Source organism: Colossoma macropomum, unplaced genomic scaffold (genome assembly GCF_904425465.1).
Source record: "Colossoma macropomum unplaced genomic scaffold, Colossoma_macropomum, whole genome shotgun sequence".
NCBI lineage: Eukaryota > Metazoa > Chordata > Actinopteri > Characiformes > Serrasalmidae > Colossoma > Colossoma macropomum.
Window position 1 is genome coordinate 8611740 of NW_023494804.1, and position 22985 is coordinate 8634724.

Consider the following 22985-nt stretch of genomic DNA (forward strand, 5'->3'; position numbering starts at 1 on the left):
ATAAATAACTGATGCGCCATTTCCCCTATAGCAACAAGCTGACCTAGCTTAGACAGAGACATGGTCAACCAAACTAACAAACAAGACCCACGTCTCATTTTAAGTAAGAGCCACATGCAACATCAGAGGCGCTGCCCACCAGTTAAACCCTGAACTGACTGATAAACTTAGCAGCAGTGGTGAGACAGGAAGCTTATATTATTCATTATGCACAAATCTTCACAGTGACTGTAGCTTTTTAATAAAGTCCAATTTAGCACGTCAGCGCTGTCCAGCAATACATCACTCTGATAGAACACTCATTAATTCCAACACAGAGACTTCACTAAAAAATGAGATTTTAAAAATGAATGCGCTTTCTATTCGTGTGATCATGCATGATGCAAGCAGCTAGAAATAAGTGACATGACTGATAATGTGCATAATTATACAATAATAAAGTATCTTCAGACTTCTAACTGCTTGTCTTATCTTCGCGTAACTGTCTATTTCTTTCTCTCGATCTGCATGCAAATGGCTCGCCACTAAGACAATATTAAAGGGGAATTCCACCCATTTTTCAAAATCTTCTCAATGACTGCTTATCTCTCAACCATTTAATTATGCAGTTTTGAAAAATCTGTGTATGTCTATGGCACATGAGATTTACACAGGTTTCCTTTATGTGGTTTCTGGCAGATTGATAATCATAAAAATGGACAAATGTACATACAAAATTCAGACGTGGCTGCTTCTACTGTTTTTAGCTATGCAATGCACTTTTGTCTATGTTTATAGGTAACAGTTTGCCACACAGTGTCAGAAACCACACAAGCAAGTCTATTTCAGATTGCTTAACAACTCAGTGCAGCCTGAGGCAAGTCTATGATGATTTTGGCTTACAGATGCAATGCAAACTAGTGGCAATAAGCTTCCATACCTTGAGACGACACTTTATTTACTGCATTTCCTGTCAAAACTGATATTAAGTACAAGTTATTCATTTTTCAGTAGATATTTCTGAGGAGACTGGATATTGGATAACCCACTTGCATAAGGAAAGACAAAAAAGAGTTTTCAAAACTAGAATATAAAAAGTATTAGAAGACGGGATTCCTAACAACCACCTGCAAGAACCGGTAGACCACCATAACCATCCCCATCAGATGAACAGCACTTAAAGCTTGCATCTTTGAGAGAGAGGAGAACATCAAGCTCCACTTTTGCTTCAGATCTGAAAAATACACAGTCTATCCTCCCACTGTGAGAAGACAACTCAATGCTATGAGTTTGGAAGAATGCATAGTTGTCAAGCAGCCCTTACTGAGAAAAGAAAAATGATAAATCAAACAAAGAAGCTGCTGGTGTTCTCAGAACAACGGACTGACCATCCCAAAGTCCAGACCTCAACATCAGTGTTTACATTTGGAATGTGTCGGGATCCTAAACCAACTTCTGAGACTGAACTTTGGAGGTGTGGCTGCCAATTTCTGTGGAAAACAAAAGAAAGCAGGTCTCCTGAAAAGAATGGAAACTGTAATAAAAGCAAAGACAGGACACACTAAACACTGAAAAAGTTGAGATTGTATTTAGTTATGGAGACTTTTGCACTTTTTTTTGTACTCTTTAAATATAATATTGCAGTCCAAAGAAAAATATGTATCTTCAAGGCAAAAACAGTCTCAACTTTTAATGTAAGTTAATGTAAAGAGGTTTTCTTTCAAGTGATTTTGGAGCATTTCTATTGGTTATCCTGGTTATCTTCAATTTTTTATACAACGTAAAGTATTCAAATGATGTAGAAAAAATTAAAAAACAACAAAAATGGAGATATGTGTTTTTTTAGGGAGTGATGACGTGTTTTCTGTTGTTTTCCCTGAGTTAATGGACTGGAATTTGACTGGAAATGTAAAATTTGACTGGAAATGTAAAATTTGACTGGAAATTTCAAGAAATAATGTTGATCTCTGACCTTTGCACAGCAGCAACATTAGTAGTGTGGCTAAAGAATCAGAAACCAACCATTTTTTGACTGATCAACTACATTCAGAGTAAAGGTGGAAATTTGTAAATTACTCACAGAACTTTTCCTTCAATGTAGAAAGTCTCCTTAGCATGTTAAGTAAGTCGGAGGCAGAAACTTGACTTGAGGGAATCAGACAGGATCTGATCGGGTTACCTCATTGTGGTTACAGAGAACAAAACGCCAAGAGACAGAACAAACAGGCTTGTGCTGGACTACTTGGAAAGCTGCTGGGAAATTATTAAGCAAACCTAACAAAGCCAATGTCCACATCCTCCGTCTTCCAACCTTAAAATAAATGCTTTGCGTTAAGCACTGGGTGGAACGCACTGTGGAGGTCTCTTCCCAAGACAGATGACACCTAGTAAACATCACACATCTGTCTACCTGATCTTTTGTTTGGACACTCGGCAAGCCCACCTGCTCTGAAAAAACAAGAAGAAAAAGACCACCCACATGGGCCTGGTTTTGCACCGTCAGAGCTGAGTGTTTAAAAGCTTACAATTCCTTTCTCAGCCTTTCTGCCTCCATCAGAAGAACTTAATACCCTGCAGAGAAGCAGTGATACAGCAATGTGTTCACTCAATTCTTTTTCACTGTAAAACACAATAATTGCACTAACTTATTTTTTCTATTAACCTTTTTACTTTGCTCATTTGTTAAAACTACTAGTACAAATTTAGTAACACAAACTATTTCTTATATAATTCTACTCACTTAAATCTACACTCTTAAAAAAGATGGTTCTTCAAAAGTTCTTCAGCAAAGAAAATGATTCTATAAAGAACCATGAACACTCAAAGCACCCTTTGCATGATTAAAGGGTTCTTTGCATCATGAAAGGTTTCTTCAGATTGATAGAGAATTTGCTATAGATGGTTCTATATGGAACCTTTTCAAAAAGAGTTCTACATAACACCAAAAAGGGTTCTTCTAATGTTATGATATCGAGCTCGTAACAACAGAAGAACACTTTTGGGTGCTATATAGCAGCCTTATCAAAAAGGTTCTATACAGAACCATCTACAACACATTCTTTCATGATGCAAAGACCCCTTTAATCATGCAAAGGGTTCTTTGAGTGTTCATGGTTCTATATAGAACCATTTTCTTTACTAAAGAACCCTTGAAGAGCCATCTTTTTTAAGAGGGTAGTTAAGATCAGTTCATTTAGATAAATCCAACAGACTGAAGTGACTTTTTGCACCAAAAGCTTCCCAGCATTCTTTGCAGTTTTGCTGGCTTCTCTTAACATAATTTATAAAATGTTATTTTTTGTGTCAAAACATATCATGTTAAATGTGAAGTTGGGATGCATTTTACACGTTTTCGTTTTTCTCACCATGACAGTGTTTTGTGTTCAGGTTTATCAGTTCAGCCTAAAACACCATGAACACTAACCAAACGGCAAATATGCATTAAACTATTAGAGGCCTCAGAAATGGTGATTTAAGTCTAATCTAGGCCATTTACTCATTACTATACAAACAACTCACTAACATAATTGAGGTGCTTTAATTGATGCCAATACATTACATAAGGAAGAGTAATTGATACAAGTTAACCTGACTAATTCAAGACTAAGGAGAACTTGAGAAAGTAGACTACTTGCAGCTCAGTGGACACCATTTACCATTACTGGGCTGTTTGAGTTAACCTTATTTGCTGTACAAGTTAGAAAGTAACTATAACTCACATATAAAGTTATTTAAGCTTGAACCTGTTAAGTAAATTCACTTCATTTTTTCAAGGCGGTAAGCATGAAGTAAAGCCAACTACTTTAAATTTACAGTGTTCTCCACTTTGTGCCAAAGGTCTCATGGACAGCTTGATGTGCAATTGCAATAAAAGCCTATTAAAAACATAATAATACGTTTTTGCTGGGTTTGAAGATGACCTGCATTACTTTGAGTTACATTTGTTGGATCACAGGGGTCAGAAATATAATCAATAGATTCTGTACTGATTCACAAAATGTCATAATCATATTTTTATATAAGCCTATACTGTAAAAGAAACCCAACAGACTAAAGCTGAAGAAGGGATTTCACTGATGTGTGCATGTTTGCATTCACAAGATTTACATATATGAAGTAAAAGGCCCAAAAACCTTATAAACATCAACCTATGCAAGAACGTGGCTTTGGTTAGCAACCACCTGGGAAAACTGCTAACAGGTTAACAGGCTAGTCCTGTAATATTCAGAGTTATGCTTCATGTTTAACTGCAAAACGGCAACATACAAGCTAAAAGCTGTTACCTGAATGTCTGTCACAAGCTTTAAATGTCCATTTTAGGGCTAGAAGTGCTATAACTGGTAATAAAACCAGTCTAGGTATGTCAAGCTTTAGCAGCATTAGCTTGGTAACATGACATTGGAAATCTCATTGAAAGCACTAACAGAAGTTAGTAACAGCGTCAACGTGTTAATGGGATAAAAAGGCTTTTGTAAAGCAGACGTTTCTCAGTTAAACACTGCTATATGGTTATTTAATTACAAATACAGGATAAACAAACGTAGATATGAAAAATTAAGATTGGTCAGGATGTAAACAGCAAAAATAAGTGATCTGTTAGAGGGTCACTTGCAAATTACAGCCTTTCCAATATCAGTAATGCAAAGGCCAATATTGCAACCACGCAATATAATCATAGGGCTGGTGTGAATAATTTGAATATTCACGTATTCAGTTTTGTTGGTATCCATCTCCTTATTTAATATTTGCAAGCTTTGTCTTTTATTAATAGCTTAGACACCAAAAGATTTCTAGAACACGTGGATTCACAAGTTGGCCTGGGCAACGTGACAACATTTTCTGTTATTGCTATAAATTACGTCACAATATGCCATTTCACGCACCCCTATTATCCGGGCAGCCGTCTCGACCCCAGCTTTGCTCCAGGGCAGATGAAAGAGCTTGACATCCTTTCAGTTGAATGCCCAGTCTCTTGTGCAACACTTCCATGTCTGCTCTCAAGTTGCTCTTTTCTTTCCCCTCTACGGGAGACTTCCTGAGGCGGCGGCTGTGGAACTTCCCACAGCATTCGACTCGAGTCGGTTCTACTCAAGACAGGAATGCTATTGCGCTTGGTTCGCAGCACACCTGTTCAGCAACCCTGAACTAGTGCCAGATATTCCTACTCCAAATGCAAACATAGTTGTTTTACCGAGAATAGGGTTCAATTACACACATAAACACTGTAATGTGTTGACACTATAGTTTTCAGAGGGCAAATACACTTTCAAACCATACATTTCCAGACCAGAGGTCAGCAGAATAGCCTAAAACCACACTGTGCTGTTATTTCACTGTCTCAAGTAGAAGTAAACAACAATTTGAGTAGGAAGTAAAATCATCAGATCCACAAAAAACCCTATAAAACTGCAGTGGAACGTCTTGGTGCATCCACCATCTATCTGCATAGGGATTAGTTTGTTAGGTTCTGGTTTTGGGTGAGAATTTCAGTCAGAACAGGAAGAAATCAAACACAGAAAAGGACTTAGAACCTAAATTGTTATGTATTTTGTTGATCCTACCAGTCTGGGAGCAGTACAGCATTGCCAGCAGACTGGGTATTTAAATTTCGGTTCAAATCCCAGCACTGATTGAGTATATCAGTATGGATTTGATACCACAACCTTCCGATTGCTGGCTCACCTTTCCTGCCACTGGGCTAAGCTACCCTGCTAACATGTAGATGTAACATCTCAATTTACTAATGCTGTGACAGAGATAAGCATATATTTTCCATACATTTATCCATTATGCAGTAAATGACTCTTATGTAACAACATGATATTTGCAAAAGAAGAACAAATGTGAGAACCGGACTGTGGGACATACAGTCATATGCAAACGCTTTTGCGTTTCTGGTCAAATGACATGTCTTCTTGATATTCAGAGTAAAAATAGGCTAACATCCTCAACAGAGAACACACTTCTGCACATTTTAATGCACTATTATTGTTTCTTTGCTGAATTTAACACATTGGGGGGAAAAATGAAACATAAAATAAGGCCTGTGCAAAAGTAGTTTATGTTTCATATTTCCCAATATGTTAAAATCAGCATATAAACAGAAATTGTGCACATTTCACATATAAAATGTATAAAATAAAAGCCCAATTATTTTGAACAATGGCTGATGCAAATGGCGGAAGCTCCACAGGTCCACACTGATCTGTGTCCACCCCTGTTTTTTTCACCACTGTAGTTGTAGAGCCTTCATTTAGCAGACATAGTGTGGTATGGAACACAAAGCTGTTTCACACCAGAATACTGGTTTCACAACACCTAAGATGTTCAGATATGCAACACCCACGATTATATACAAAGTAAGACTCAGCTTGTGTTGAATTGCATTTACTTAACACAAGCGTCCTGCGAAAAATATAATAAAATAAAATGTTAAAACTGACTCACCTGAAAAGTGGTGTTCAAGCAAAGTGGTTCTAAAGAACTGTTCACCTCAGAGCAGAGAACAGTACTGACTGAGCTTGTACAGAGTGAATGATGTCACTGTAGCTTGTTGCTTATTAAAGCAATTGCCAGTGGAGGGGTGCGCTCCAGTACCCGCCCGGGCTGTGGTTTAGAGGTGGGCGATACGGCAAAAAATGTACGTTTTTCCGATAAACAATATGTCACAATGTTTGTTTTATCTGATATCAAATTAGTTGGAACAGAAAAAGTAAAGAAACACTATGAATACATACATACATACATTTTTTAAGTATAATATCCACCATATACTCAGAAAGGTATACTGTGACATGTTGTGGCCTAATTTATCATGATAACGAAAGATACTGCCATGCCACCCACCCTAGTGTGGTTTCCACTCCATGTACCAGTGGCACAGGGTCCGGCCTATGCTGCTTTTGCCGCCCAAAAACTTGAGCTCAGTTGTATCAAATCAGAACAAACACTACGCAGGAAATCATGGCAAACCCTCTGAACCCACAAGTCACTATTCGTCCTCAGTCTGGACAGCTACAACAATGTCCAGGGACATTTTTAATTGGAGATTGGCTGAGCAACCGTTGACATAAGAGCCAGTGTAAGTGCTGCCAACTCTCCATTTAAAAGGGTTTCTTGTCCTTGTAAAAATACGGTGAGCGAGCACAGATAAACAGAGCACACCCTGTGACAACTGACCCCTCTTACAACTAGAAACCTAGAAATCTATCAAGTCTATACATGGAACTGAGTGAAACCTGCCTCAGCATACAGACTGCAGATGAGAAGTTAAAACTGTTTGTCATCGTCCAGTTATAGATATAAAAATGTAATATCACGATAATTAACTAACTGTTTGTTACGGCTTACAGCATTTTCATGATATTGTAGAAACACTACATGTGTAAGATAATACATATACATGTAGTGGACTGTTATTTAACAATATCAATAATGTTTCAGTGATCTATTTTGGGGATTTCTGAAAAACTTTTGTTTAATGGCGTCAGAGCCTTCATTCATTTCTAAAATCCTGATTTTTAATGATCTTAATGGGCTTCATATTTTTGATTTGCCTTGTTATTTTTCTTTTGGGCCAGGTGGTTTGCCTGGTACTCTATCATGAGCTGTGAAGGTGCTCAGATCAGGGGCTTTAGTTTTAGGGGGCTTTAGCTTTAACGTCAGTCGGCAACCGTGACGGGACTTGGTGACAGGAATTTGGCTACAAGATTACTAAACTAAACATATGAACTTATTCAAAATACATGGTCAGTGTAGCTGGCTCTTGAGTTTTTACGGGTTGCTTGTTGGCTAGCAAACTTTAGGTTTGCATGAGGTAAAGATAAGTGGGCAGATAATATAATACTAAGGTATGGAGCCCCTAACATGATATGGTGACTAATCTTTAATAAGACGTGGCCACAAACAAATACATTGTGGCCACAAGTTAAGTTTCTCATGGTAATAAACTAATATATTGAGGCCACAAATTAATAACAACGTAACACATGGCCTCAATATGTTAATAAAATATATTAATCCGTGGCCACGAGAAACCTCACACATGGCCTCAATGTAGTAATTTGTGGCCACACATTATTGAAAAATAACTACCACGTCACCTTACGAGCTCCATACTAACGTTAGCTAGCTGAGGAGTCAACTATTTTAGTCTAAACATAAATTTTGGGACCATTTAAGAAAAATCTTTAAAACTTTAAAGGCTAAGCCTGACCTCTATAAATCTCCAGTGATACCCCAGACCGATAAGACTCCATAAAACAGCCGTACTTACGTCAAATAATGCATGGGATCGCAATGTGACAGTATTTCAAAATTTATACCAGTGGTGACCAAAGTCCGACCCCATGGCCAATTGTGGCCTGTGGACAGATTTTAATTGGCTGTGACTTCTGTTTAAGAGGGTGTTGTAAGTGGCCCACCAGCCAGTACATTGCAGTTTTTCCTTTCACCTGATGGTGGCAGTACTGTAAAATTACAGTGCAATGTGCTGCAATGTGGTAGCAAAGCTAGCTAAAGTAAAGGGCTTTTCTTCTCTGACTAGACCTGCAACTTATTTTACCGAACGACATTTAGTCAAGCCTACAGCCATAAAGCACCAACTTAACATGGAGAACTGGCACTTTTTACGAGATGTAAATTTGAGAACTTTTTCCATCGAGAGCCACAGCAAACACGTGTGCCTCATACATCAAGAGACTGTAATGAATTTAATATCAACAGACATAAACAAAGCAAGGATGATACAATGAATATTCAGGAGAGGGCAGAGAAACTAAAGCAACCGCAGCTACCCCAGTTTCACAGCACCAGCTTCTTATCAGAGCAAATTCAGTAAATATTAACTGCTTAAGGATGAACAAAAATGTGGCTATTCATGCTGTTTAATCTGCTCCACTCATTTAATAAAGCGATTTCTGAATGCTGCTGCTGCATTTATTTGATAAGTAAAGAACATTGTCTTTAACTATTATCGTTATATCTTACATTATCTAATATCTATTATCCTGATCTTACATCTATTATCATTATGTTATATCCATTATCATTATCATATATCTTACATTGTCTTGTATCTATTATCAAAACCGAAAAATGTATAGATTTTTGTTTAGGTTGTCTAACAAAATATATTTTTGAACAAGTAAACACTCATATAGAAATAGACTTATATACACTAGACATGTTTCATTGTTACTTTTTACCAATTTAATTATTTATTATAACTGCTTACTGATCCAAACTGCTCTGAGCAATCCTACAATACAAGAAGACTTGTGCAATTTTTACAGTGACAGCACTCAAAAAGCTCAGATTTCATGCACTGCTATTATGAAAGCTTAATATTTTGAATTATTCATAAATATAGCTGGACAATAAGGCAAAAATAAAATATAGCGATACTTAAAAAAATTTTCATGATACACAATGTGTCACAACAAGACATCTGAACAGTTAAAATGAATAAAAAAAGAACCAGCAGTTTTTATAATAAAAATACTATAAAAACTGTGTAAACAATGACTTTTATTCAATATTTGGCATACAGTGTTGCACTAAATCCAGTTCAACTGTGCTAATTTTGATCTCTTTGTGATGAAACATGGAGCTGGTCATTCTTCTACAAGTATGACGATATGCACACGTTCAGAAAAGCACACTGTCATATTTCCCAGCCCTATTTGTGAATAATATTTCAGCCTTTAAGTATTTTGACATGGTACAATGTGGCCCTCTTTGAAAAAAGTCTTCGGTGTACACGATAACAACATCACGAGCTGAATATCGCGGTATAGCTTATCGGCTCAGTCTCATCTACCCAGCCTTACCTCATTCACTACATTACTTTACAAGAGCTTGTAAACAGCAACAACAGAGTGACATCAGCTGGACTCCCCCCTACAGGTAAACTGAGAAAACCAGGACCTGACAGACCAAGAAAACTTAGAGAGAAGCTGAACTGCCATGAGAAAAACTATGAGGTGAAAACAACAACCGACCTGAGGGAGAGAGAGAGTTAGTTAATCCAAGCCCGGCTGTGCTGGAAACACTCACTCACCTCCCCAACTGCTTAATCCACGTCCTCCTCCTCCGAGAAGGTTACAGACAGTGAAGGCAGCGAAGACAGCGCTCTGGGCTTTTACTCCACCTCCAGCATATTTCTCTCCAGCCAAATGTGCCTCACTGTTCTCCTTCACAGTGAAACAGCAGCAGTTTGGGGTTGTTTGTTTCTGTGCTCAGCGTTTGAAAGTTAGCTGAAAGAATTAGCGTTAAACTGGCGGCTGTGGAGTGGAAGTCGTTCTGAGTGAACTGCTCGCTTATCCGCCTCGCGTTTGAAGCCGGTGGGCTCCGGTTTTTATTTTTAGTATAGTGTTTTCCTCAGGAGAGTCGTGGGACCGCGATTCACCGAAGAGAGCCCACTCAGAGCAGCGGAGCAATCCAGACACGTGGGCGGGGCGTGGGAAGGAGTATGGGCGTGGTGGAATTACTTGGAGCGTGGTCACGCCTATCTTCCTGCTCATGCGTCACCGGCGATCAGCCAATTAGCGCTGAGAATGTGCTAGAACGAGCATATACGCTCTTTATATCCTAAAAGCGAGAGTCTATGGGTCAGTTTAACTTTACATACTTTTAAGTTTTAATACAGAAAACAGCATCTGTGAAAAAACATGTATCTCCAAAATGGAAAAATACAGGTGAAAGGAGAACTCCACCAATTTTTCAAAATTTCTGTGGGATGTAAACAAAGTCATTCAGAGTGGTTTGATGTGAAATGGCTCACTGTGGAGACACTTACTGACTCAGATATCTTTACAGTGGTGGTGACAGAAACCAGGGGTTACAATGTCCACAACAAAAACAGAGCCATTTTTTACTATCCAAAACCACCAGTGAACCTACACGTGTCATCTGAGTTTTTTTTTTCCATGAAACGTTGATAATGGTAAAATAAAAGTCAATCTGACAAAATAAGTTTTGTTTGGGGACTATTTTGCCTTAGAACACACTTCATGAATCCCTCCACCACGAATTGATTAAAATAAATTGATTAAAATATATTTTAGACCAAAACTTTATCACAAAACTATTGTAAAAGTTGTCAGACAGTGTATTCTAGAGCACTTGTAATAACTTTCTATAGGGAGCTTTAAGAGGTGTAGGTCTGGTTCTTATCACCACCACTATGAATTCTTTCTCTGTAAGCTTCTCTAGAACAGAGCATTCCACACCAAACTACTCTGAATGACTTTGTAGATTTGTTAATCACTTAATTATGCATAAATTTTGAAAAAATGAGGGAGTTCCCCTTTAATGTAAAGAGGCTTTGTTCCATGTAATTCTGGAGCATTTTTATTGATGCATTAGTCATAAAATTTCCACAGGACAGCTGCTGTGTTCAAATGACGTAGAGAAAAACAAAACAGAAAAAAATGAAGATACACATTTCTTAGTTTATTTCTTGACAGGAATGATTTTAAGAATGTTTAATGCCAACAAAGGTGCTGAACAGCTCCTTCAAATAAAGGTGCCACTACAATCATCAATTATTCAAGTTAACAATATTCTTAAAGGATGACTGTTTTTAGTTACACTCCCAAACTCATTTATGAAAATGAATGGATTAGGGCAGGGGTGCCCAGACTTTTTGTCTTGGGGGGCCAAAGTGCAATGTTTGTGGTCAGCTGAGGCTCAAAAGGACAAAACAAAATACAAATAAAGGATGTATTTCATAACATTACACCATATTTTGTTAATAAAATAGCTCAAAAAGATATTTTCAGCAATGCAGTAACACTGACGTGGTGCTGGTGTATTAGTGTGTGTTGCGCTGGTCTGAGTGGATCAGACACAGCAGTGCTGCTGGAGTTTACACACCTCAGTGTCACTGCTGGACTAAGAATAGTCCACCAACCAAAAATATCCAGCCAACAGTGTCCTGTGGGCAGCGTCCTGTGACCACTGATGAAGGACTAGAGGATGACCAACACAAACTGTGCAGCAGCAGATGAGCTACTATTTCTGAATTTACATCTATTCGGTAAACCAACAAGGTATGCGTGTCTAACAGAGTGGACAGTGAGTGGACACAGTGTTTTAAAAGAGAATGATCCACCACCCAAATAATACCTGCTCTGTGGGGGTCCTGACCACTGAAGAACAGGGAAAAAGGGGGCTAACAAAGTATGCAGAGAAACAGATGGACTACAGTCTGTAACTGTAGAACTACAAAGTGCACCTATATAATGATAAAATGGACAATGAGCGTAGAAACAAGGAGGTGGTGTTAATGTTATAGCTGATCGATGTATGTTGTCTTACAGGGTGAGGGGTGGGGTTGGGGTGCCTTTCTGGCAGGTCAAACCAAACACCTTGTGCCTTGTGGTCGAAGATCCCCCAGAACCCTGGTAGTCAGAGACCCCTGGCAATCAGAGGCCCATGAACACTGGCCTCAGAGGCCCAGTCAGTAACCAACCATGGCTGTTACTGCATTATAAGGAGAACAAACTCCCTATTAATATGCTTGACTGAAGAATTAGGAGGTGTACAAACTTTTGAGCAGTGTGTTTAGCACTGGCTACATGCTGAGTGCACTGACAACACAAAAGCAGCATGAACGTTTACATCGGACCACCTCTGCACTGTACAGACTTTATTACTCACCCTGACTCTGCCAGTCCAACAGTTCTATTCCAGGGTGAGAGCTGGAGATTAACCTCTGGCCTGGAGCAGCTTTACGTCACATCCTTATAATCTCGCCCAACCCAGCTGAGTGTTTACCCTCAGCACTGCCAAACTGCCCAAGCATGAGGTGACTGAGAGGCTGAAACTGGTTGTGTTAGGACTAAACAACACAACATTTGCTCATCTTTACCACAGTATTATCACAGTATTGGACTTTGCAACACTGATATGGAGGAAGGCTGCAGTATGTACAGTCGCATATAAAGTTTGAACACCCATTACATGTTTTTGTTTATTTTTCTTAGTGAAAAAATGTTGACACGTCCTCTGCAGGCAACAAACTTAAGTAACTTTTCGTGCACAATTTCTAATTATTTTTAACATTTTTAACTTTCTTGCTGGTCAATTCAAACACCGCGTGCCTTATGGAAGATCCCCCAGAACGCTGGTAGTCAGAGACCCCTGGTGATCAGAAGCATAACATTTTCCCAATATGTTAAATTCAGCAAATAAACAGCAACGGTGCAATAAAATGAGCAGAATTGTGTTGATTTTCGCCTAGAAAATCAACCAAACATGTAATTTGACCAGGGGCGCCCAAACGTTCACATATGACTGTCCTTGAGTTAAGACTCAAGTCCTTATCTGTCATTTTTTAATGAGTATCGTGGCCAGCCTATAACGCTCCGAATGAGTTTCTGTGGATGTTTAAATCTGTTGAGGCGCTCATGATGCAACAAACATTATTTATTAGCTTTATTATCATCAGTTTAATGCAGGCCAGTCTTTAAAGATGTAAAAAATCTCCATAATTCAACATGAGATGCAAAAAAAGTCATTCAGAGTCATTAATGTGAAATTCTTTGGGCCATAATTATTAAAACTCACAACCCGCTTTTATGCTAATGCTCTATTATAATTTCTTCTTGCACCCCTATGGGATTTTAGTAGTATGTTAGTGCTACACTAAGAGCGATTTACATGAACATTTTTTGTAGAAAAAATATAGTAAACAACATAAACACAATATGGTATCCTGTCTTATATGTTGCGTCCATATTGTGTAAATGTAAATATGGTGCATCCTTAGGTGTGTTTTCCACTACACATTCAAAAACAAGGACTGACCCAAGCGAGAACCAGTGGAACCTACAGTTCTAGTTCCAGTTCATTTTCCTCCTGCTTGAGACGCAGCTGGAACCGTCTTAATAACTGTGATCAATAATTTAACGGTCTTTTTAGTCACTTAATGCCACTGTAAACCCGTCTAATTTGGCTAGTTAGCTGCTTGCTAGTTAGCTCAACTTTTTGGCTGCCACAAAGCGATATACTGCTCTTTTCTGTTCTCACACACGTACACAAATGTCTACATTTACACAGACTCACGAGTAGAATCCAACAAAGCTTAACATTTTCTGTATCAATCGTAAAAATATGAGCAAAAGCATTCATTCTGTGGAGGTTAGCGTAAACGCTAATTACATTAGTGTTAGCTTCCTAACTGGCCTTTGCGACCTTAGCAAACCTATTACAAAGTAATAATTCTGAAAATAACAATGCATAGATTTACTATGTTAGAAAAATCAGCATAGACCAGCGGGCCCGGTCACCAGCAAGACCAGTATACTGTAGCGTCCTGCTACTAGCTTGCATAGCCATAGGGGCGCAGGAGGCATGGCCATGCAGAGCAGCCGGAGTGGAAGTTGATATGCTGATCACCATCAAAACAAGCATATGTTGTGTTTTGGATGCTGATAAGCTGGTCAACCAGCATGACCATGACAAGCTAAACCAGCATAGACCAGCCTAGACCAGCATGGGCTTTGTGCTGGTCTGTGCTGTTTTTTCAGTGGGGTACATTCCATTCTACACTGTACTTTTTTTTATAAAAACAGTGACAATACGTTGTCTCGATGATGTAACATTACAGTCATTTAATTTCTTAGATTTATTGCCTTTTACTGTTTCACTATTTAAACTAGTCTTTCTGATGTACAATATTTTACTATATTTATAACAGTTACAACGATTCAAATAAATGCAAATGTCTGTGATATAAAGGTGATCATTTTCTTTGTGAATTTATACTTTAATTTGTCTAAATCTGTTAAAATACAGTAAATGTATGAATTATTTATTTATTCATTTTACTTTTTAAAAAAACAGTACCCCTTTTTTTTACAGTACTTTGACCGTAAAAATACTTCTGTTTACAGTGTAGTTTCTGTTGCGTTTGTTTGTCATGTAATAGTGCTAAAGAATTTGTCACTGAATAAATTGTTGCTGGGTTTAGCTATAAATGTTACTAAAGACTAAAATATATAATATTTCTCATCTTGAGATTCTTGGTTTGATTATTTAGATGTGTTTTACTTGTTTAATTTAGATGTATTTACTTGTTTGTCATGTTATCTAGTGAAAGTGTCTTACTGTATTGGCAGATCATTTTGCTGATGGTGTTGCAGTCTTGGTCGAATACAAAAAAAACCCATACTGGAGCAGTGGCCGACAGAAAAAGCTGCAGTGTGGGTTTAGGTGGGTGTGGGTGTTATATTTATCTGGCCATATGTAATCTCCAGATTTGTATCAAGGGAGGAATTTCAAAGCGGCACTACATTTGAAATCAGCGTTTACTCTGACACTCACTGCAACACCCCGCAATTAACCACAGACAGGAAACGTGCCACACCTATAAGTGGTGTTTGGCGGCCTTCTTTCCACTGGCACATCGAGCCAGGCTGACCAGGCCTTGCCCAGCCTTGTTCTGATGCAACAGTGGAGGAAACGAGGATAAACAAAGTAAAAACTCGCAGCACCTGTTTCTATGAGGACAACAAGAAGAAACCCAGGTGCATAAAAAGACAACTTTGCTGAAATTCCTGGCAGGTAATGTGTTTTTTGAGTTGAATCACATATAAACTGCATTTGGTATAATCTGCAGAGGAATAACCACAGCCAGCCACTTGAAATAATGCTTTGTGTGGTCGTGGAGGGCTCAGTTCGGTGATTTCTCTGTTTAAACACACCTATTAAACCTAATAATTGGTGTATTTGAGAAGGAACGGCATCAAACTGTGCTAGACTAATGTCTGTCCAGACTCTACAGGGGTGCCCAGTCCTGGTTCTGGAGATCTACCACCCTGCAAAGTTCAGATCCAGCCTGGTTCTAATGGTCAGATGCCCTTGAAGGCCTTCAGTACATGGAGCAGGTGTGATATATTAGGGTTGGCGCTAAACTCTTCAGGGTGTGAGATCTCCAGCACCAGGTTTGAGCACCTCTGTGCTGGACAACTGAGGGTAGCTCGCTTTTAACGTGCACCACCTAGTGGCAAAACCCGGAACCACAGCTCACAACTGATAAACTCTCATAATATACTGTAGTGTCTATGTTTGGATCAAAAGCAATATACATACATTAAAAAAACACATACCTTGTTGATACCAATATGCTTCAAATATCATCATGCATCCCTAGTTACCTATTGTTGTTGCTGTCACTGTTATTGTTGTTATGCTTTGACAATATTGTAGCTAATATAAGTAAGCCAATTATAAACTGTAGCATAATCTTGAAATAATGTGTACATATAGTCTTGTGAGTGTACTGTATATACTAACTCGTGGCCAGTAGATATGTTAAATATGTCCTACAGTGAATTTCCCCCTTTTATCCACCAGAGGTCTCCAATGTCATCCAATAATATGTTTTTGGCTGATTTCACTGTAAAAGTCCTGAGAAATTTCAGCACATTCAGCAGTACATTCAGTTCATTCATGTTACATGATTGTTTTGGTCAGCATTTCTGCACAAACCTGCATCATTTCAGTCACACGCAAGTTGAAAAACACCCCCAGTCAGATTCCATGTTTTGTTGATTTTGTAAGTGAAAATAAGTAGCCAAGCGCAAAAGTGCAAAAAGCCTATTTAGTGTAACAAACTGGAAGAAAATTACACATAAAATGTAAAAGGGCACATTTATTTTTGTTAAATTCTGCAAATAAACAGTAACTGTGCATTAAGGATGCATTTACCATGCTGTACTAGATACCTTATTTTATCCTTCACTGATTACTCTTCCCCTTTTGTACTCATTTTTAATATGCATGTGTTATAAATCTAATATCTATATCATCTATTATATATCAATATTAGTATATAATATCTATTAGCAGGGTCTTGGAATGCTGCAGCCATGTCCTTCCTGTTTTAACCCACTCAGTTCACCACAGAAAGGACTTATTATTCAGCTTGATAACACTTCATGAAGGCTAACTACATGGGGATATTAGTAAATATTTGGGTATTTTTGTTTTTCTTTCTTTATTATTTTTATTACATTTTTATATTTCTATTTGCACTACCTCTGTCTGGTAAATCACATAGAACACCAAAACGCTTATTTTTTCTGATATTTTCTTACTTCCCATGAGCAAAAGTGACACAGCATAGTTAGAGAGTAAGGTTATTCAGTATTAACCAAAACCAGTCAGTCAATTTTACACTCAATTCTACTCAATTATTGTCAAATACATAGATATGTAAAATACCAATCTAAAAATAACAACTGCTAAAGCTGAAAAATGATCTATGACAATAGAAAGACGCTGGTTGGGTAAGTGTAGTGGATAACACCTCTGCCCTTTATGTTTGAGACTGAGGTTTGATTGCCCAAGTGGGCAAAAGGGGACCTTTAATAGTTCTTGTTTTGGCATTACAATGTGGCAGTTCAGGATTTGAATTTTTTTTTAATTCAAGAGTTTGAGAGAGTATGTAAAAAATTAAGGCCCAATCCTATTTCACCCCTTGCCCCACCACTTAGCTCTACCCCTCTGTTTTGCGTGTTCATGTCTAGGGGTGGGGTGTCCCGATTTTTGTAGAGATAGAGGGGTAGGGTGTTAGGGCTACATGGCCCTCCAAACGGAGGTTTTTCAGAGGCACACTCCAAACAGAGTGTTACGAGGAAAAAAAGAAAAACCGGTAAGATGGCTGTGCAAGCAACCAAAGAAACCCATAGATGTGAGAATTTTCTCTTATAAAAAATTACTATAACCACTGTATTATCTACGTTTAATGTCGTTTCAATGTATTATGATCCTTTTCTTCATAGCAAGCATAAATAATCGCTAGTAGCATGCTGATGTCTTCATAGCTAGCTAGCTAAATTTCCTGTTACACCTCAGGCATCAAAACTGCTGCACCATTTAAGGTTGAACAGGAAAATTTCGAACAAGAAGCTGGAGAATAGCTGACTTCAGCTTCATATCACTGAAGAATTAGAGGCGGGCAATAATAAATAATTGCCCCCCTCTTTGAAGCCATATGATGTCCTAAATGTAACTAAAGTCCAGCAGTGAGTAGCTGAACTTTACCCTCCTCTGCTATCACCGCAGACTGGCAGGGTCGCCTACAGAGCAGCACTAGTAGCTGTTAATGAAGTAATGCTCTTTATTTGAGGGTCCCATTTCATGGGAAAGATTTTAACCACCAGCCCATTGTAACTCAGTTCCAAGGGGCACTACACTCAAAAACAAGGGGTAGGGGTAAAAATAAGACATGGGATTGGGCCTAAGTAAAACATTTAATTACTCCTTTAGATCAACTTAAGTTGTTACAATCATATGGACAAATTTGTAAAAATGCTTATATACAGGTAGAAGTAAGTGCAGACATAAGCAATATCAATAACATATCAAACAGGGACAGTAACCCCAAGAGACAGAAAGAAACAGTGTGGTTGGCAAGAATGACCTCAACTACAGCTTGGAAGAAAAGCAGAATATTGTTATTGCTTATATAAAGGCTAATACTGCTGAACAAATATCAAGAAACAGTATAATTAAGTACATAATTATGTCAGTGTAAATAGCATGATGTCAATATGAACACTAAGTGTAAATAGTAAAATCATGCTGTTTACTCTGACTGTACATAGCAACATAGACTACAAGGTCTTTTTTTCACATAAAACATCTGATGTTATCTTATGATTACAGACTGTGTGCACTTAGCCTTGCATCTCCAGAGTTCAGTCACTGAAGTTGGTTGCACTTCCTGTTACAGTTCATTAGATGCACGATGTATTGGGAGCAGAAAACTCTAAAATGCAAAAGAACCTGCACTGAGAACCACTGTTCTTTATAACTCAATCTATCTCATCTGATTACCATACCAAATGCTGCCTAAACCAACACACTTAAAAAAGACGGTTCTTCGAGGAGTTCTACCATGAGTTCTAGATAGAACCATTTGCTTACATGGTTCTTTGCATGGTGAAATGGTTCTTCAGAATGATGGAGAATGTGTTGCATATGGTTCTATATAGCACCAAACGGAGTTCTTCTATTGTTACAAGCTAGACATCGTAACAACAGAAGAATCTTCTTGGAATCATTTTCAAAAAGGTTCTATAGAGAACCATATACAACACATTTTACATCAATCTGAGAACCATGTCACCATGCAAAGAACCATTTAAGCATGAAATTATTGTATGAAGAACTGATGGTTCTAAATAGAACCGTTGCCTTTACTAAAGAAACCTTGAAGTTCCATCTTTTTAAAGTGTGTACATTTCAGTACGACGTTCAAACAGGCATAACAGCATGTGAGCAAAATTCTAGTAGGGTTTCATCACCAGGAAGAGTAAGAGAAGTGAAGCCTTACATCATGTAGAGACCGACAGCATTCCAGCGTCTGGGGGAGGGCTCCTCCTTCTCTGGGCTTCATGCCGTCCCTCTCTGGGAGAGAGAGATTTGTGGACAGCCGGATATGTTTTTTCACAGGCACTTGGTTCAGTGATGGCGATCTAAAAGTTGCAGACTTTCTTTACTGTACTTTTCATGCCAAAATGAAATTGAGGATTCGGTCACAAAGGGGTGTAAGTTATCCTGAATAACGTCACGGCTATTGTTAGGCTGAAAACATTACAATTACGCAAAGTAAAGAAAAGTAAAGAACCCCTGGAGACTGTTTCAGATATATGTTTCTAGAATTAGAGCTTAATGTGTAATATGTTGTAACTGAGTGTCCTGCAGTGCAGTACTGTATCCCTCAGAACCAGAATCTTTATTCACCAAGTACCAAATGTACATGGAATTTCTCTTGGTGCTGGGATCAACATGAAATTAAATTCAATTAAATAATGATAGAAAAAGATTACAATCGATCAGACTACAGTTACAGACTGTAGTCCATCTGTTTCTCGGAATACTTTGTTAGCCCCCTTTTACCCTGTTCTTCAGTGGTCAGGACCCCCATGGACCCTCACAGAGCAGGTACTATTTGGGTGGTGGATCATTCTCAGCACTGCAGTAACACTGACGTGGTGGTGGTGTGTTAGTGTGTGTTGTGCTGGTCTGAGTGGATCAGACACAGCAGTGCTGCTGGAGTTTTTACACTGTCCACTCTGTTAGGCACTACTACCTTTTTTAGTCCACCTTGTAGATGTAAAATCAGAGACGATAGCTCATCTGCTGCTGCACAGTTTGTGTTGGTCATCCTCTAGCCCTTCATCAGTGGTCACAGGACGCTGCCCACAAGATGCTGTTGGCTGGATATTTTTGGTTGGTGGACTATTCTCAGTCCAGCAGTGACACTGAGGTGTTTAAAAACTCCAGCAGCACTGCTGTGTCTGATCCACTCAGACCAGCGCAACACACACTAACACACCACCACCACGTCAGTGTTACTGCAGTGCTGAGAATGATCCACCACCCAAATAGTACCTGCTCTGTGAGGGTCCATGGGGGTCCTGACCACTGAAGAACAGGGTAAAAGGGGGCTAACAAAGTATGCAGAGAAACAGATGGACTACAGTCTGTAACTGTAGAACTACAAAGTGCACCTATATAGTAAGTGGAGCTGATAAAATGGACAATGAGTGTAGAAACTCATTGTTGGTCATAATGTTATGCCTGATCGGTGTGTGTATACATAAGGTAGTATAAAAGCTCAGACTCATTGGTTTGGCAGAACTGACAACTTTATGTCATTATCACGTTTTCTTCCATTAATGTTCACTACAATACCCAGCATGCATTTCTCAAATATATCAAGCAACCAAGTTGTGAAATAAAATAAATAAATAATGCATTTACTTTCAGACTGGTGGAAAGAGTGGATTGTTACTCATATCTTAAAGCAAAGACAGAGAAGGAGATGTGCTGGATCGGTGTACTCCAGGGTACTTTAGGGTGAAAAAGGTGCTGCTATCAGATTTAACAACAAGGTTAGAGCACTTTTCAACCAACCAAACTAAAAAGCAGCATATATTTGGTCTACTACTGGAGACAAAGCAAAAGACAGCATCTTTTGAACAGCCAAAGCTGCAGGCCTTCCTCAGCAAGTGAGCTGTGACAACAAACAAAAGCAGGACACGCTGCTGCAAGTTTCACCTGCAGGTTAGTTGAGGGCGGCGTCTGACTTCAGCCAGAGCTTCATCCAGAGACTGAATTCAGCATTTTTATTTGAAATGCTTGGGGTAACAACAAAATCTGAAAGTCTCATACAATTCAAGAATTAAAATACAGTACTGTGCAAAAGTGATGTATGTGACATATATATATATAATATATATATATATATATATAATATTATATATATATATATATATATATATATTTATATTCCGTTAGCACCCTTTGTAAGACTGGTTAGTCTCAGTGTACACATTTGCCATGCTTTCTGGACATGACATGAAAAACAGATGCTCTGTCCTTTTTTCCCAGCATATCTTTCTCTATGGAATTCCTCCCATTATGTTTTATTTATGGAAGTTAGTGAGCGAGAGGATATAGGACAGAGGATGTGACCTAATCAACAAGCATCTGGACTCACACAGCTTCTTCTTCCCCCACTGTAGACTGACCCTCATGCGCAATGTTACAGTTTTTCAAGGGTCATTTTGTTAAAATTGTATAACTGATCTAAAGGAAATATGTACAACCATATGTACAAAGAAATTGTATATACTGCATACTTTTTAGTCAGATTATGTTGACAATTGACATAAACGTATGTGAGCATTTACAAAGGCAAATTCCAACAGGCATCAGTTATCATAACGCTTTCGGAGGTGAAATGACATCAGAATTAACAAAAGGAGGCAACAGATGATTGTAGAAATAAGACTTTTTATAAATGATTAAGTACGTTTATGTTAGCTGTCATTAAAGGGGAATTTCCAAAATTCCTGCATAATTAAATAGCTAAGATGCAAACAACGTCATTCAGAGTGGTTTGATGTGAAATGCTTTGTTCCAGAGAAACTTACTGAGAGAATTGTTCACAGTGGCATTGATAGGAACCAGACATCCACCTCTAAAAGCTCCCTCACAGAAAGTTATTACATTAAATGGTAACGAATACGCTGCCAGATGCCTGGTTTCGTGATAGTTTTGAGATAAGATTTTGGTCTTAAATGTATTTTTTAACAATGCATTCATGGTGGAAAGGAACAAAATATCCCTGAAATTTCAGATTTAATACTATTTTGCTATCATCAACATTACATCTAAAACCTCAGACAACACAGGTAGGTTCACTTGTGGTTTTGGATAGTAAATAAAATGGCTATATTTGTGTTGCAGACACTGTGACCCCTGGTTCCTATCAGCACCACTGTAAAGAAATCAGAATCTGTATGTTTCATTGTCATGTTTTAGGAATGAGGTCTTTGGTAAAGTGTTACTTTTTAGTCTTTTAATCTATTCATAACACGGAAAGGAATGTGGCTTCAGCTTTAATGAATCATTAAATGGAGTCTAACCCAGTAACCCAATTTTGGCCTGAACTTTACTTTTCCCACCAACAGACAGGCAGGTCTGAGAATGAACGCCTGCACAATTAGAAAAGCGTGTGTGGTGCCTTCACTGTCTGCCTGTTATTTTCCATGGTTAATCAGTAGCAGTGAATGTGAGTTAGATAACTGTAGAGTACATGTGCACAGTGCTTTAATAAATACAATGAGCAGGAAAGCACAGCTGCACACAAAGCCAACAAAACTGAACCAAGCCGCATTCCTTTTCTCTGAGCGGTGAGGAATGTTGTAGCCATAGGCTGCGTTTTTAAAGACCTTGACTTCAGAAGGTGCTGCGCTGCCAGCATGGCAGCTTCTGAAAACATTAAAGGTCTTACAAGATTTAGATGGAGGCGTTTGATTTGCTCGGTCGAAGACTTAAAGGGCCCATACCATGGTAAATCTAATTTTTTTGGAAATAAAAGAGTTTGATGTAGTATGTAAACATTGTTAAACTTTCAAAACATGCCGTTCAATCCCCAAACAGCTGCAAAAACAGCTTGTTTTGAATGCATTATCTTTGTG

At 38.4% G+C, this 22985-nt stretch overlaps 1 protein-coding gene across 1 annotated transcript in view; it reads right to left on the minus strand.

The window, feature by feature from the left end:
• Positions 1 to 10424, minus strand: part of gdpd5a (glycerophosphodiester phosphodiesterase domain containing 5a) — a 64538-nt gene extending 54114 nt beyond the window's left edge. Inside the window, exon 1 of the mRNA XM_036595404.1 lies at positions 10040 to 10424. The gene's annotated coding sequence lies outside the window, so the exon portion shown is untranslated. The remainder of the gene's footprint in view (positions 1 to 10039) is intronic.
• Positions 10425 to 22985: the final 12561 nt, after the last annotated feature.